At 42.2% G+C, this 18,618-nt stretch overlaps 1 protein-coding gene across 1 annotated transcript in view; it reads left to right on the top strand.

The window, feature by feature from the left end:
* The window catches only part of LOC147345295 (phospholipid-transporting ATPase ABCA3-like), a 199,913-nt gene that overhangs the window by 72,524 nt on the left and 108,771 nt on the right, over positions 1 to 18,618 (top strand).

Genomic DNA, 18,618 nt, shown 5'->3' with positions numbered 1-18,618 from the left:
ATTAATCAATTAAAAATGTGCCAGCTCTTTTTCTAGGAATAGATATAACAGTGGCAAATTCAAAGTTGTTACATTCAGTTTTATACTCTGGTAGAGATACAGACAAAAATGTGAAACATACAACACACCATAAATGAAAAGGAAGATGTAGAATCCAAAAGAATGATACCTAACCTGTTTTGGGCATGATGAATGGGGTAGTGACATCAATATGAGGCAAATAAGAGATATAAAGAGCTATGAAGGAAAGGAAAGAAGAACATTATATAAGCAAAGACTAGAAAACTGAAGAGCAGGGAACAGACATATGACTAGACTATGAAAGGAATGTAAATAATGGCAAAAGATGAAGATGGATGAATAATCAAAAGGTCAAATCATAAAAGAATTGGGGGAAGCCATCCATTAAAGTTTAGAATTTATTCTGAGAGCAATGAAAGGTCATGAAAGGATATTTTATGAAGGTTTATACTTTAGAAATATTGTATTCACTAAAAAGAAAGAATGGATAAAGAATACTAGGGACCATTAGAACAGTGAACTCTATGTTGAGCATAAGTCCTAGAGGCTAAAGCAGGGTTGAGCCTAGTACTCAAGATAAAAACAGCCTCTGTTTGTTACAAAAGTGATGTCAAAACTAACAAGAGGGGCAGACACTACTCATAGCCTCTGCTGTTTTGTGTATTTGAACTGACTCCCTCTATGTCTGTTAAAACTTTTCTTAAAAGATTGACTGCCTAGCTAACACAAGGTCATGATTCAAGTTATCATTACCTTCATGATAATATTAATATATGTATAATATATATAGTTAATATGTTTTACATAATTTGTCCTGGAATACACACCATGCTTTATTTTTCTTTTTTTATGGTTAGAACATTTTCTTTACAAAATATTATTTTAGTTTCAGTCATATGACATAGTGATTCAGTGTTTTTATACATTATGAAGTGGTCATCACAATAATTCTAATAACCACAGATCAAAGTTATTGCAGTATTGCTGATTATATTCCTTATGCTTTACACTTAGCTTCATACCCTCTAATGGATCATATTGTTACAAATGGAAAGATAGGTATAAATATAGATACATGTGTCACATCTTATCTATTCATCTCTCAGTGGATATGTGCTTCCATATCTTGTGTGTGCTAGTCACTCAGTCTTGTCCAACTCTTTGTGACTCCATAGACTGTGGTCCAACAGGCTCCTGTTGTCCATGGAATTCTCCAGGCAAGAATACTGGAGTGGGTTGCCATTCCCTTCTCTAGGGGATCTTCCTGACCCAGGGATCAAACCCTGGTCTCCTGCATTACAGGCAGATTCCTTACCATCAGAGCTACCAGGGAAGCTTCCATATATTAGATATTGTAATTAGGATTCCACATTTTCTCTGCCGAGGGTATGGATTCAGTCCCTGGTTGGAGAATTAAGATCCTGCAAGCTGCAAGGTATGGCCAAAAAAATGCTACAGTGAACATAGGGAAGCATATATATCTTTGGATTTAGTGTTTTCATTTTCTTTGGATAAATGTACAGAGGTAGAATCGCTGGATTATATAGTAGTTCTGTTTTTAATTTTTTGAGAAACCACCATATTGTTTCATAGTGGTTGTACCAATTATATTCCACCAACAGTGTGTAAGTTTTTCCTTTTCTACACCTTCACCAAAACTTATTTCTTCTCTCTTATTTCTTCTGACAGAAGTGAGGTTCCATGCTTTACATGTTACTTAAGAACACTTGTCATACGCTTTCCCATCTACACTGGGAATGCCTAATGTAGGCATCACAGTTCAGTTCTTGTTATGAATAGGATTTCAATAGGTGAGAGTCCACTGGCACCTATTGAAATCCTATTCATACACAAGATGCAGATCAAAAGCAACCGTCCAGTGAAAACACGGCAGAGGAGGTAGCTTCAACCTTCAGTCCCTTCACAAACTAAACTGATGAAGAAATACAGAATGTCAACACCAATTTTGGCAGAGCTCTGGAAGCAGGCGAAGCCTTACAGCAATAAAGCAATACCAAATAAAGAAAAAGGTAAAAAAAAAAAAAAAAGAAAAAGGTAAATTGGATGATAGGTGAGAGGGACTCAGCAATTTTGGAAGCCTCAGGCCCTGTGCATCTCAGAGACACTGGGATGACAACAACATACAGGGACGAAATACCTTTCTAAGAATTCTAGAAACCAGTTTGGAAGCTACAGCGCACAAATGACTACTTAGTGAGTACCATAAAGCACATGAAGTTTGTGTCATTTTCTCACTTAATCTGTCCCTCCAAACAGTATGGCAGAGTCAGAAGGAATCTTCACAATGCCTAAATTTTACTTTGGGGCAAAAGGGGAAAGCTGGGATTTCCATTTAGTGATCTTGCTTGTCTGGGGCTGCCTTTGAGACTGGTTTCTATCTTGCCTAATAGAGTACTTGTGGGAGAGGCAGTGTGGTATGGATGCAATTTGGAATCCACAGGAAAAAAACAGGCCAGCTTGAGGCACTTTAAAGTGCTTAAAAGCCACAGAAAATTTGCAGTTCTGTAGGCAAGGAGCAAGATAGGACAGGAAAAGAAATACAGTAGAAACTGAAACCAAAAAACTCCAAGCTGCTTAAGAAAATTAATACAGTTAGAAACAGATACTGATGGCTGCAATCACCGTCCACAGTGATTTCGGAGCCCAAGGAAAAAAATTTGTCGTTGCTTCCACTTTTCCCCCTTCTATTTGCCATGAAGTGATGGGACCAGATGCCATCATCTTGGTTTTTGAATGTTGAGTTTCAGTCCCACTTTTTTCACTCTCCTCTTTCACCCTCATCAAGAGGTTCTTTAGTTCCTCTTCACTTGCTGCCATTACTGTGATATCATCTTCATATCTGATGTTGATTTCTCCCAGCAATCTTGATTCTAGCTTATGATTCATCCAGCCCAGCATTTCTCATAATGTGCTCTGCATATAAAAGTTAAACAAGCAGGATGACAATATACAGCCTTGTCGTACTCCTTTCCCAATTTTGAACCAGTCAGTTGCTCCATGTCTGATTCAAACTGTTGCTTCTTTTTTTTTTTTTTTAAACTTTACATTTTGATATTTGGCAAACTGTTGCTTCTTGACCTACATACAGGTTTCTCAGGAGACAGGTAAGATGGTCTGGTATTCCTATCTGTTTAAGAATTTTCCACAGTTTGTCATGATCCACACACTCAAAGGCTTTAGCGTAGTCAATGAAGCAGAAGTAGATGTTTTTCTGGAATTCCCTTGCTTTCTCTAGGATCCAACAAATGTTGGCAATTTGACCTCTGCTTCCCCTGCCTTTTCTAAACCCAGCTTGTACATCTGAAAGTTTTTTATTCAAATACTGCTGAAGCCTAGCTTGACAGATGTTGAGCATTACCTTATTAGGATGTGAGATGAGTACAATTGTATGGTAATTTGAACAATCTTTGGCATTGCCTTTCTTTGGGATTGGAATGAAAATTGACCTTTTTCAGTCCTGAGGCCACTTCTGAGTTTCCCAGACTTGCTGATACATTGAATGCAGCATCTTTTAGGATTTTAAATAGCTCAGGTGGAATTCCGTCACCTCTACTAGCATTGTTCACAGAAATGCTTTCTAAGGCCCACTTGAATTCACACTCCAGAATGCCCGGCTCTAAGTGAGAGACTACACCCTCATGGTTATCCATTAGGACCTTTTTTACATAGTACTTCTGTGTATTTTTGCCACCCCTTCTTAATCTTATCTGTTTCTGTTAGGTCCTTACTGTTTCTGTCCTTTACTGTGCCCATCCTTACATGAAATGTCCTTTTGATATTTCTAATTTTCTTGAAGATATCTCTAGTCTTTCCCATTCTATCATTTTCTTCTATTTCTTTGCACTGTTCACTTAAGAAGGCCTTCTTATCTTTCCTTGCTATTCTTTGGAACTCTGCATTCAGTTGGGTATATCTTTCCCTTTCTCCCTTGCCTTTTGCTTCCTTCTTTCCTTAGCTAGTCTTTTGGACTCTGTGGGAGAGGGCGAGGGTGGGATGATTTGGGAGAATGGCACTGAAACATGTATATTATCATGTGTGAAATGGATCACCAGTCCAGGTTCAATGCATGGGACAGGGTGCTCGGGGCTGGTGCACTGGGATGACCCAGAAGGGTGGGATGGGGATGGAGGTGGGAGGGGGGGTCAGGATGAGGAATACATGTACACCCATGGCTGATTCATGCAATGCATGGCAAAACTACTACAATATTGTAAAGTAATTAGCCTCCAATTAAAATTTATATTTAAAAATTAATTAATTAATTAAAAACTAAAGCCAGCAAAAAATAATGTTAAAAAATAAATAAAACATGATATTGTGCTAAATGCAAATAAATAAGTAAATAAATGCCCCCCCCCCAAAAAAAAAAAAAAAAGAAAAGTAAAGCCTCTTCAGACAACCAGCTTCACGTGAGTCTTGCATTTCCTTTTCTTTGGGATGGTTTTGGTCACTGTCTCCTGTACAATGTTACTAACCTCCATCCACAGTTCTTTAGGCACTCTGTCTACCAGGTCTAATCCCTTGAATCTATTCATCATCTACACTGTATGTGGGGGTTTAATTTAGGCCTAATTATCTTCTTGATTTCTTCAATTTAAGCCCTGAATTTTGCAATAAGGAACTCATGATCTGAGCCACAGTCAGCTCCAGGTCTTGTTGCTGATGGTATAGAGCATTTCTTACTTCCACTGCAGAGAACGTAATCAATCTGATTTTGGTATTGACCATCTCGTGATGTCCATGTGTACAATTGTCTCTTGGATTCCTGGAAGAGGGTGTTTGCTATGACCAGTGTGTTCTTTTGACAAAACTGTTAGCCTTTGCTCTGCTTCATTTTGTACTACAAAGCCAAACTTGTCTATTATATACCGGGTATCTCTTGACTTCCGCTTTTGCATTCCAATCCCCTATGATGAGAAGAACATCTTTTTGTTCTAGAAGGTGTTGTAGGTCTTCACAGAACAGGTCAACATCAGCTTTTTCTGCATCAGTGTTTTGGGTATAGACTTCGAGTACTGTGATGTTGAATAGTTTGCCTTAGAACAATCCAAGATCATTCTGTCATTTTAAAGGTTGCACCCAGGTATTGTATTTTGAACACTTTTGTTGACTATGAGGGCTACTCCATTTCTTCTAAGCGATTCTTGCACACTGTTCAGTTCAGTTCAGCCGCTCAGTTGTGTCCGACTCTTTGCGACCCCATGAATCACAGCATGCCAGGCCTCCCTGTCCATCACCAACTCCCAGAGTTCACCCAAACTCATGTGCATCAAGTTGGTGATTCCATCCAACCATCTCATCCTCTGTCGTCCCCTTCTCCTCCTGCCCTCAATCCTTCCCAGCATCAGGGTCTTTTCCAATGAGTCAACTCTTCGCATGAGGTATTGGAGTTTCAGTCTCAGCATCAGTCCTTCCAATGAACACTGAGGACTGGTCTCCTTTAGGATAGACTGGTTGGATCTCCCTGCAGTCCAAGGGACTCTCAAGAGTCTTCTCCAACACCACAGTTCAAAAGCATCAATTCTTTGGCACTCAGCCTTCTCCACAGTCCAACTCTCACATCCATACATGACCACTGGAAAAACCATAGCCTTGACTAGATGGACCTTTGTTAGCAAAGTAATATCTCTGCTTTTTAATATGCTACCTAGATTGGTCATAACTTTCCTTCCGAGGAGTAAGCGTCTTTTAATTTCATGGCTGCAGTCACCATCTGCAGTGATTTTGGAGCCCCCCAAAATAAAGTCTGACACTGTTTCCACTGTTTCCCCATCTATTTCCCATGAAGTGATGGGACCAGATGCCATGATCTTAGTTTTCTGAATGTTGAGTGCAATGTAGTAGATAAAATAGTCATCTGAATTAAATTTGCCCATTCCCGTCCATTTTAGTTCACTGATTCCGGAGATGTGGATGTTTACTCTTGCCATCTCCTGCTTAACCTTGTCCAATTTACTTTGATTCATGGACCTAACATTCCAGTTTCCTGTGCAATACTGTTCTTCACAGGATCAGACTTTTCTTTCACCACCAGACACATCTACAACTTAGCATCATTTCTGCTTTGGCATATCCACTTCATTCTCTCTGGAGCTATTAGTAATTGCCCTCTGCCCTTCCCTGGGAGCATACTGGACACCTTCCAACCTGGGGAGAGGGGGAGAGGGGGATCATCTTCCAGTGTCATATCTTTTTGCCATTTTACACTGTTCTTGGGGTTCTCCCAGCAAGAATACTGGAGTGGGTTACCATTTCCTCCCCCAGTTGACCACATTTTGTCAGAATCTTCACTATGACCTGTCTGTCATGGGTAGCCCTGCATGGCATGACTCATAGCTTCATTGAGCTACACAAACCCCTTCACCACAAGAAGGCTGTGATCCAAGTGCTATGTACTTCTAACCTAAAGAAATGAAAAGGACTTATGAGAGAACACTGTGAATAATCATATGCTAACAGGTTAAATAATCAAAATAAAATGGACAAATTCCTAGAAACATATGAATTACCTAAACAGATTCATGAAGAAATAGAAAATGGAACAAAACTATAACAAGTAAAGCACTTGAGTCAGTAATAAAAAGCCTTCTGTATTTATTTACTAGGGCTACCATAAAAAAATATCACAGATGGGGTGAATTAAAAAACAGAAATTTATTTTTCCTCACAGTTCTAGAGGCTGGAAGTCCAAGTTTAAGGTATTAATAGGTTTGATTTCTTTTTCTTTTTCTTTTTTCTGAGGCTTTTTCCTTGGCTTATAGAAGGCCATCTTCTCCTGTGTCTTCACATGGTCTTCCTTTTGTTCACAGCTGTGTCCTAATTCTTATTATAAGGATACCAGTCATATTGGATTAGAGCCCACCGATATAACTTCATTTTATCTTAACTACCTCTTTAAAGGCCCTATATTGAAATACTCATTCTGAGGTACTAGGGGTTAAGACTTTAACAGATGAATTTGTAGGGATACAATTTCACCTACAACACCTCCCAGCAAAGAAAAATCCAATTCAATTACTGCACTGTTGAATTCTACCAAACATTTAAAGAATTAATATCAAGCTTTCTCAAACTTCCAAGAATAATAGAAGAGGAACACTTTCTATTCTATTTGGCCACCACTTCTGTTCTATGAGGCCAATTACCCTCCAGTCAAAGCCAGATAAAGACATCACAGGAAAAGAAAGTACAGATAAATATTCCTTCTGAATATAGTTTTTTAAAAATCATCAACAATATACAAGAGCACATTAAAAGGATATAAACCATGATCAAGTGGATTTTTCCCAAGAATGCAGCAATGTTTCAACATAAGAAAGTCAGTCAGTGCAATCACTACTGTATGTTAATAATACAACAAAACCTACATGACCATCTTAAGTATGCAAGAAAAAACATTTGATAAAATCAACAAAATTTCTTGTCAAAAACAAAACAAAACATTCAGAAAATGGAATAGAAGGAATTTCCTCGACATAATATCTATTAAAAAACACAACTAAAGTTATACACAATGGTGAAAGTCTGAAATCAGCTTTCCTCTTAATATTACAAACAAAGCAAGGATATCTTCTGTCACCACTACTACTCAGCATTGTATGGAAATTTCTAAGCAATTAGGCAAGAAAAAGAGAAAAGCTATCCAAATTGGAAAATTAAACTAAATTATCCCTATTCACAAATAGCATGATACTGTATATGGAAAGCCCAAAGAATCCACAAAAGTCTACTAGAGCTAATAAATGAATTTTGTAAAGTTACAGGTTATAAGATTAACACAAAAAACTATTTCTATATACCATAAGTGAACAGTTTGAAACGGAAAATATAGCATCCAAAGGGACAGAATACATAGTAATAAATTTAACCAAGAAAATGAAAGACTTGTACACACAAATGACAAAACAATCAGTTCAGTTCAGTTCAGTCACTCAGTCATGTCTGACTCTTTGCAACCCCGTGGACTGCCACATGCCAGGCTTCCCTGTCCATCACCAACTCCCAGAGCTTGCTCAAATTCATGTCCATTGAGTCGGTGATGCCACCCAACCATATCATCCTCTATTGTCCCCTTCTCCTCCTGCCTTCAATCTTTTCCAGCATCAGGGTCTTTTCCAATGAGTCAGTTTGCATCAGGTGGCCAAATTATTGAAGCTTCAGCTTCAGCATCAGTCCTTCCAATAAATATACAAGATTGATTTCCTTGTGGATTGACTGGTTTGATCTCTTTGCAGTCCAAGGGACTCTCAAGAGTCTTCTCCAACACTACTCTGCACCTCAAAATATTACTGAAAGAAAAAAAGTTAAGACCTAAGTTAATGGAAATATTTCATATGTTCATGGATCAGAACATTTAAAGTTGTCAATATTACCAAAAGCAATCTAACAATTCAACAAGTCTTTATAAAAATTCCAACTGCCTTTTTTGCAGAATTGGAAAAACTGATCCTACAATTTATATGGAATTACAAAGGTCACCAAAAAAATCTTTAAAAATAAGAATCAACTTGATGTCAAAATTCCAGACTATAAAACTCTGAAGCTACATTAATCACAAAAGTCAAAACAATGTGTTGCTGGCCAAAGGATAAACAAATAGACCAATGAAATAAAATTGAGAGACCAGAAATAAACCCATACATCTATGACCAATTTATTTTTTCAATTCTAAAGACTTGATTTATTTCTAGATTTTCTTTGAGACATTGACATTAATTTAGTGAATCCCTTAAAGTTTCTGTTTTCTCATACAAATACAATTTTGCTAAAAGGAACACATTCTTTTTTTCTGGGTTTATTGGGATATACCTGACATATAACATTGTGTAAGTTTAAGGTATACAACATGTTGATTTGATATACTTTTATATTGTAAAATCATTACCATTGTAGCATTAGCTAACACCTCTATCACGTGTTATAATTACCTTTTATGAGCTGGAAACATTTAAGATCTACTGTAAAGCAGCTTTCAAGGATGTAATACAGTATTGTTAACCATATTACAATTCTGTGCATTAGATCCCCACAATTTATTCACCTTCTGACTTGAAGTTTGTATCCTTTGACATCTCCCCCTCTTTCCTATAGGAGAATTTACAAGGTCTCCCTTGTCCCTGCCGCCTTGGGGAAAGGGTGTTGCTGGCAAACAGCTGTTCCCTGTACCCACTCTTAATGTCTCCAGACTTGTTTTCTGCTCAACTGGAGTACTGGAACTTCTCCTTTGGAAACTTAAGCTTTCATAAAGGCTCTCTCTTCTGTGGGTGACTGCCTAAGTCAGGGTTTACTAGATGCTACCAGATGCCAGCCAATAGGGGTTGAAGGAGTTTTCATCACCAGTATTGAGATCTAACTCAATACTGACTCAAATCTGACTGCCTTTTACCTGATATCCAGGTGGGCATGACTCCTCCCATATCCCTTGGCACATGGTGCTGGATGCCGTAGCTTCCACAGAGGCATGTTTTTTCCCCATATTTTAAAGTTTTTACTTTGTATTGGGGTATAACCAATGAACAGTGTTGTGATAGTTTCAGGTGAACTGTGAAGGGACTCAGCCACACATACACATTTTCACTCATCCCAAACTCACCTCCCAACCAGGCTACCATATCATGTTGAGCAGAGTTCCATGTGCCATAGGGTAGGTCCTTGTTGGTTATCCACTTTAAATATAGCAGTGTGTACAGGCAACTGTTAAGTTCATTCTCTAAGTCTTTGAGTCCACAGATGGACTTTTGTTCATGGATAAATGCCAATTTTGTTATTGTGGAGTATGTGTGTCCTCAGTTGTGTCTGACTGTTTGTGATGCCATGGACTGTAGCCCACCAGGCTCCTCTGTCCATGGGATTTTCCAGGAAACAATATAGGAGTGAGTTGCCCTTTCCTACTCCAAGGGATCTTCCCAACTCAGGGATCAAACCTGTGTCTCTTGTGTCTCCTCCACTAGCAAGTGGACTCTACCACTGCACCACCTGGCAAGCCCTATTGTTGAGTAGGAGGATAAAAATGAGAGATATCTTATGTCACTATGATGCAGACATCATTCCACCTATCCTTTTTTAAAGGCTGGATAATATTCTATTGTGTGTATATACCACATTTTCTTTATCAACTCATCTGTAGGTGGATATTTAGGTTCTGAATCTTGGCTATTATACATAATACTGCAATGAATATAACAGTGAAATATCTAATCTAAGAATCTCTTCAATATTCTAATCTTAGTGCTTTTTGATAAATAGAAGTGAGACTCCTGGATCATATGGTATTTAATTTTCATATTATTTTCCACAGTGGCTACACCATTTTACATTTTCACCAATAGTGTACAGTGGTTCAAATTACTCCACATCCTCCCCAACACTTGCTATACTTTGTTTCAACAATGGCCATCCTAACAGATGTGAGATGCTATCATATTGTGGTTTTGATTTACAATTCCCTAATGATTAGTGATGCTGAGCATCTTTTCATATACCTATTGTCCATTTACATATCTTCTTTGAAGAAATGTCTATTCACTTACTTTGACTATTTTTTAAAATGATGATGCTGTTAAAGTGATGCACTCAATATGCCAGCAAATTTGGAAAACTCAGCAGTGCCCACAGGACTGGAAAAGGTCAGTTTTCATTCCAGTCCCAAAGAAAGGCAATGCCAAAGAATGTTCAAAGTAAAGAAAGTGAAAGAAGTGAAGTCGCTCAGTCGTGTCCGACTCTTTGCGACCCAATGGACTATAGCTTACCAGGCTCCTCCATCCATGGGATTTTCTAGGCAAGAGTACTGGAATGGGTTGCCATTTCCTTCTCCAGGGGATCTTCATGACCCAGGGGTCGAACCCAGGTCTCCCACATTGCAGGCAGACGCTTTACCATCTGAGCCACTAGGGAAGCCACAAGAATGTTCAAACTATCACACAACTGCACTCATCTAACACGCTAGCAAAGTAATGCTCAAAATTCTCCAAGCCAGGCTTCAATAGTACATGAACTGTGAACTTCCATATGTTCAAGCTGGATTTAGAAAAGGCAGAGGAACCAGAAATCAAATTGCCAACATCTACTGGATCATATAAAAAGAGAATTCCAGTAAAACATCTGCTTCTGCTTCATTGAGAACACTAAAGCCATTGACATTCCACAACAAACTGTGGAAAATTCTTAAAGAGATGGGACTACCAGACCACCTTCCCTGCCTCCTGAGAAACCTGTATCCAGGTCAAGAAGCAACAGTTTGAACAGGACATGGAACAACCAACTGGTTCCAAATTGGGAAAGGAGTACGTCATGGCTGTATATTGACACCCTACTTATTTAGCTTATATGTAGAGTACATCATGAGAAATCCTGGGCTGGATGAAGCACAAGCTGGAATCAAGATATCCAGGAGAAATGTCAATAACCTCAGATATGCAGATGACACCACCCTTATAGCAGAAAGAGAAGAGGAATTAAGGAGCTGCTTGATGAAGGTGAAAGAGGAGAGTGAAAAAACTGGCTTAAAACTCAGCATTCAAATAACTAAGGTTGTTATAGAAACCATGGTGAAGGAAAGAGACAAGTGGCACTCAAAGATGCAGAACAGCAGGGGTTTTTCAGCACCGGTGCCAGCTCTGTGGAGTCACCTCCAAAGGCTGAGCACCCAGGCTTTGTTCTGTGTATCTTTTATACACCATAAGCTTCCCACTCAAACAGCTCAGATCCGCCCCTCCCCAGGTAGTCCAAGTTCCCATGGATATAACAAGCAAGCTGTTAACACAAAATAATGGATGGGAAAGCAAAAGGTTGTTACTTTAATTAGGGGCCTTATCTAGCTCCCATCTCATCCCCATCTCTTGATGTTTAGGGTGCATCTGCAGCCATCAGAGAGCATCATCTTCTGGCACTTGCTGGTATCCCTTGAAAAGCAGCAACTGGGTGGCCATCCTCTGTTCGACAACTGTCTCTATGAAACCTGTTACAACCCTGATTAGGAGGGGTGTGAAGCAGGGAATAAGCAGACATCCAGCGAGTATGACTACGACCATCCCAATCATTTTTTTAAACCAACCTAGCCAAGAGAACCATCCTCCAAAGAGGCCATTCACTCTGAGGGCTCTAATTTTTCCCTTTCAGTAATTTTTCCTTCCCAAGGACAGGGAGGCCTGGCGTGCTACAATTCATGGGGTCGCAAAAAGTCAGACACGACTGAGCGACTGAACTGAACTGAACTGAACTGAGTGCATAGGGAAGCTGAACTATAACATGCAGCCAGTTGGTATATAGAGTAAGTGAATCCTTGGACCCATTTCCTTTATTGGTAGAAAGATTCCATACATTCAGAACAATCATCCTGACTCTCAGATGAGGAGGGGATTTTACAACTTAACAGAACTATAAGGCAAAAATATGCTGTTTTCATATTCAAGCTGATCGCAGTAGGAGATTCCAAAAAACAAGAACTATGAAGAAGTAGGCAAAGCAGAGGGAAAGTTTTAGGATACAGGTCCACTCTTGGGGAAAAACAGAGTAAAGCCCAATTCTGAATAAGATGAATAGGGGGAGTCCTAGTCCAATTAATAACCAATATGGCCTTTTGTCCATCCTGTTGGTTCCTCAAGCTTCAGCCTCGTGTTGACTGACCAGCTTCTGATGTGGCCAGAGCAGGGCTTCGGGATGGTGGTTTCCTTCTTTGCAAGGTCAGGCACAGGGATTGCTCCGGACTGAGGGTCATTTCCCACTTCTATCAGCTATCAGACAAACTTGCAGGTTTGACTCTGGAGTAATGGATCCAAGTTGCCTATTCCTGCCACCCTGAGAGCAGTGGGAGTAGTTAAGATTACAGAATAGGGCCCTTTCCACATGGGTTTTAAAGGCTCTTTTTTCCAATCCTTTACCCATTCTTGATTCCCTGGTTGGTGGGATGTACTGTTATGCCTAAGGATATGGGTATTCTATCAACTGTCCATTCATGTATTTGAGAGATTAGGTGTCCTAACCCTTGTAGCTGCCTATGTAAGTCCAAGTTCCCTAGTTCTCTGGTGTACCCCCTTGAGTTGACTAGAGAGAGTGGTTGTCCATACAGGATTTCAAATGGTGAAAACCCTATCCCTGCCCGGGCTGAACACTTCACCTTTAAGAGGGCCACTGTAAGCTGGTCAACATGTCAACATGTAAGCTGGTCTCCTGGCAGTTTTTCTAGGGTTTGTTTGAGAGTTCATTCATGCTTTCCACTTTCCCTGAGCTCTGGGGACGGTAGGCAGTATGCAATTTCCACTGGATTTTCAAAGCCTTTGCCACCTGTTATACTGTCTCAGCTACAAATGCCAGTCCATTGTCCGACCCTGTGGTCAGAGACATTCCATACCTGAGGACAATGTCTTTCAGGAATGCCTTGGATACTTCTCTTGCTTTTTCAGTTCGGGTAGGAAAGGCTTTCCCACCCAGCCTGAAAAGGTGCAGATAAAAACTAAAAAGTATCTAAATCTTCAACTTGGGGTGATTTCAGTGAAATCTACTTCCATACCCTCAAAGGGGGATAGTCCACAATGTTGTGTCCCTGCTGGCCTACTAGGCCTCTGGCAGGCATTACTTTGTAAACAGGTTACACACTGCTGGGAGACAGAAGAACAGAGTGTGGGGAGGCAGCAATGAGATAGTACCCACCTTGCAAAGTCTCTAAGGTGGTCTTGCCCATATGAGTCAGTTTATGTTGCTGGTGGACCAGCTTGTAGGCTAGCTGTTCTGGAACATAGACTTTGTGGTCCTGTGTGACCCACCATTCCATCTTGGCCTTGGTTCCCCGTTCCTTTTTTATCCATTTTTCCTCCTCAGGAGAGTACCTAGGGGCAATGCGTATCTTCAGGGCTAGCAGGACTTTCGGTTTGTCTGGCAGCTGTCCCCAGGAAGCCTCCTTGGTGGCTGCATCAATGTGGCAGTTCCCTTTGGCCACCGGGTCACCTCCCTTCTGGTGGCCTTTGCAGTGGACAACTGCCACTTCTTTTGGTTCCCATACTACTTCCAGAAGTTTCAGGATTTTTGGTTTGGTTTTTAATGCCTTTTCCTTCTGCTGTAAGGAGTTCTCTTTCCTTGTGTAAGGCTCCGTGGACATGTAGAGTAACAAAAGCATACCACAAGTCAGTATAGATGTTGACTCACTGGTCTTGGCTGAGTTCCAGTGCCCTGATTAGTGCCCATAACTCCACTCTCTGCACTGACCATCCTTGAGGAAGCACCTCTGCTTCTCCCATTTCAGAATCAGACACCTCAGCATACCCAGCCATCCTCTTCCCATTTTCCATGAAGCTGCTACCATCAGTATATAGGACCAGGTCTGTGTTGTTGAGTGGCTTGTCAGTCAGATCTGGTCTAGTAAAAAATGCTTCATCTAGTATTTCCAAGCAGTCATGGTCCAAGGGCCCTTTTTCATCTGGTAAGAAGGTAGCTGTGTTTAGAGTCCATACAACTTCCAGTTTTACCTGTGAATTTTCACGTAGTAACCCTTGATATTGAGTCATCTGTGCATGCATGAGCCAATGGTGGCCTTAGCTATGTCCATCAGGATTACAACTGAGTGTGGGACCTTAACATTTAGGTTTTGCCCCAGTGTTAATCTGTCAACCTCCCTTACTAGCAAGGTAGTGGCTGTTAGTGCTTGGAGGCAGGGTGGCCCGGCCACAACTGAATTGATCTGTTTAGACAAGTAGGCCACTGGCCTTTGCCAAGGTCTGAATTCTTGGGTCAAGATTCCCAAGGCCATTTTGTTCTTGTCATGAACAGAGATTGAACTCTCTGGTTACATCAGGAAGCTTTAGGGCTGGGACCTTGGAGATTTTTGCCTTAACTGTTTGATATGCCTCCTCTTGGCTTGGTCCCCACTTAAGGGAAGCCTTTTCCTCCCCTTTCAGAGCCTAATATAGGCACCTAGCCAGGTCTGAAAATCCAGGAATCCATATCCTGCAGAATCCTGCTGCTCCCAGGAACTTGCAGACCTTCTGGTGAGTGGTAGGGGTAGGGATGGCACAAACTGCTTCTTTCCTTTCAGTTTTGAGCTTCACCGGCCCCACATGATGTTGAAACCTAGGTATTTGACTCTTCTTTTACAGATTTGTGCCTTTTTATTTGATACCTGGTACCCAGCTTCCATGAACAAGGAGAGGGGGCCCTTTGTTCCTTCTAAGCATCAAGCCTGTGTTGTGCTGGCCAGCAGAAGTCCATCGACATATTGCAGCAGGACACAGTGTAATTTATCCAAGTCGGCGGCCAAAGCTCCACTGAAGAGAATAGGGGAGTTCTTGAGCCCCTGAGGAAGCCTCATCCAAGAGAGCTGTTCCTTGTTTCCTGTGTGTGGTTTTTTCCCATTCAAAGGCAAATAGTGGTTGGCTGACAGGTGCAACTCAGAGGCAGAAGAAGACATCTTTTAAGTCCAAGCAAATAAAGCATTCGGCTGTGGAAGGGATCAGTCCTAGCAGAGCGTACGGATTAGACACTGCCAGGTGCAGACTAGTTGTTGCCTTGTTTACAGCTCTTAAGTCCTGAACCAGATGGTAGTCATGCGTCCCTGTCTTCTTCACGGGTAGTAATGGGGTGTTCCAGGGTGACTGGTATTTCATCTGAAGTCCGTGTTGGTGTAGTCTGTCTCAATGAGCCTGGATTCCCAATCAGGCCTCCCAGGGCATTGGATACTGTCACAGTTTTGCAGGCCGAGCTCCCAGTTTCCAATAAATCAGGATGGGAGCATAGTGTTTTGCCAGACCTAGAGGATTTTTCTTGGCCCAAACTAGTGGGTACTCAGTGTCTAATTCAGGAGGAATGGTCCTTTCCCCTGGAGGGGAAGAATACAGGTGCCGTTCTTCTTCTCTCCTTACAGCGAGAATCATAATCAAGGAGGAGGGCAGTCCTGCTAGCTTTAGCTGAGTTGACCTGTCAACAGAAAAGGAAATCTGGGCTCCCATCTTAGCAAGCAGGTCTCTTCCCATCAAGGGAACAGGGCAGTTGGGCAGGTCGCCCAGTTGACATTGTCGAGGACTGCAAAATGGCCCGTGGGTCTGGACACCTGTGGCCGCAATGAAGGTAGTTTCTTTTCCCAGGAAGGGGCCTATCTACTGGGTGACCATTGAATGCTCAGTGTCTGTATCCACCATAAAGTCCATTGGATGGCCCCCTACTTTAATTCTGATCATGGGCTCTTGGGGGCCCAGTTGAAGAGAGCCCAGTCCTCAGTACTTGGATTCTGCTCCAGCTAGCCCAGTCAGATTAGTGCTGGGTGGCTCAGGTTGATATTGGTTTGGGGGGCCGGCAGCTTTGGTTTTCTTTTCAGGGCAACTGGGGCAGTTATTTTTCCAGTGTTCCTTTTCCTTGGAATAGGCACACTGATCTCGGCTGAGCGGAACTCTCTTTTTCGGATCTGGATCTCTTGCCTTATGGGGCAGTCCTGCCAGGGGGTGCAGGCTTTGACAGGGCACCTGCCAAGAGTGTGGCTTCTAGCTTCATCTTCTTTTCTGCTTCTCAGCATGCTGTTTGTTCACAATTGACAAAGACTTTGATGGCTATTTCTAGCAGTTCTGTGGCATTTTTACCTGCAAACCCTTCTAACTCCGTAATTTTTTTCTGATGTCTGATTGAGCCTGTCCCACAAAGACTGCATTTATCATCCACTGATTTTCAGGGGCTTCAGGAACAAAGGGGTGAAGACCCAAAAGGCCTCACACAGCCTTTCGTAGAAAGTGACTGGGCTTTCATCTGGCTTTTGCAGCACCTCAGTGATCTTAGCCATGTTAGTAGGCTTCTTAGCCCCAGCTTTTACCCCCTGTAGGAGGGCCTGTCGATACCTCTCCAGCTGGTTTCTTACCCTCTCGGTGTTGGGGTACCAGTGAGGCTCTTCCTTCAGGAAGTTCTCCTGAGCCCAGGTGTCCCTGTCTAATTGACCCCCTGGGGCATTGGCCTGGAGCCACTTTCTGACTCGTTGGTGCTCTCTGTATTGAATAGGGTGAGGAGAAACTGCTGGCAGTCTACACAGGTTGGGCAGTGTGTCTGGAAGATGGATTCTAAGAGATCAACCATCACTTGGGGCTTTTCAGAGTACAAGGGGGTGCGATGTTTCCATTTAAGGAGATCAGTCTTGGAAAAAGGCCGTATTAAAAGATGGGTCCTCCCTCTTGTAGGGCCCATCGGCAGGAAAGCGCTGCAGCCCTTAAGTCTCTCATAAGGACATTTGTAGCACTGCTGAGGTAGACTGGAGGCATCTACCCATTGGTTTTGGGGTGGCATGCCGTGGGGACACAATAACTTCAGGAGCATCAGGAGGAAGAGGTGAAACAGAAGGCAGTGGACTGTCTGGTAAATGCAGATCTGCTGCTTTCAGCAAGGGAGCCATGAGGATTTAAGGTGGGGGCATTGGAGGCATTTTTTCAGCCTCACCCTGGAGGACAGGTGGTTCCTTCTCAGTGCAAGGTCCTTTGCTTTGGTTGAGCTACTAGGACCTTACACTGTCTCTGACCTGTGGGATAGAATTGAACCCAAAGGGGCCTTAACTGGGCAATATCCAAACATTGATTGATATATGGGAATTGGTCCAGGTGGCCAGGGTCTCCCATTATGACTATGCACTGCTCAGACTATGGGCACATCTAAGGTCCCTCCTGAGGGCCATACAACCCCAAAGGAGGGCCACTCCAGGGTACAAAGTGTGTGCAGTTTTTCAGGACTCAATTTTACACCATAATCCCCAGAGAAAAGTGAAAGTGAAGGTCACTCCGTCATGTCCAATTCTCTGTGATCCTATGGACTATACTGTCTATGGAATTCTCCAGGCCAGAATACTGGAGAGAGTAGCCTTTCCCTTCTCCAGGAGATCTTCTCAACCCAGGGATCGAAGCCAGGTCTCCCATATTGCGGGTGGATTCTTTACCAGCTGAGCCACAAGGGAAGTCCAAGAATACTGGAGTGGGTGGCCTATCCCTTCTCCAGTGGATCTTCCCTACCCAGAAATTGAACAGGGGTCTCCTGCATTGCAGGTGGATTCTTTACCACCTGAGCTACGAGGGAAGCCCCAACAATCCTTTCTTAAAATTCTTCACCATATACTCTAAGACAGTGGGTTTAGAAGTCAGGTTGCCCATTTTGTGAAAGTTCCCACCCTGAGGCAGTGTTGCACAAGAAAACAAAGGGAGACACTCACTTTCGCCCACCTGGCTGCTCCCCTTACGGAGATTTAGGCACCTCTTAGCACTGGCAGGTCAGTATAAACACCAGACCCGGACCAGCCTCACAGGGAGGGATTAAATCCCCCAGAGGCTGGCACTGTCCTGAGCCATATGAGATCTCCATGGAAACACAGGTTAGGATCCACTCAGGCTCCGTAGTTGGAAGATGGTGGAGAGCTGGCTCTCAGCTCAGTCACTCTCCCACACACACCAGAATTGACAGACCACCCAAGGGAACAAACCCTATTCTGAGTGACTCTCCTGTCACTGGGAGGTGATCAGGCCCCCCCCTTCCACCATACGGTGAGTGCTGATTCTGTCAGATATCCCCGGGACACTCACTCGTCTGACGTGCTGTCCTGGAACCCGCTTCTGCTCTCCTGAGTCAGTT

This window comes from Bos grunniens, chromosome 25 (assembly GCF_055505025.1).
Source record: "Bos grunniens cultivar Pamir isolate PY7600 chromosome 25, Bosgru_T2T1.0, whole genome shotgun sequence".
NCBI lineage: Eukaryota > Metazoa > Chordata > Mammalia > Artiodactyla > Bovidae > Bos > Bos grunniens.
Note: the sequence above shows the minus strand (reverse complement) of the source record. Positions and strands in the feature narration are given on the sequence as shown.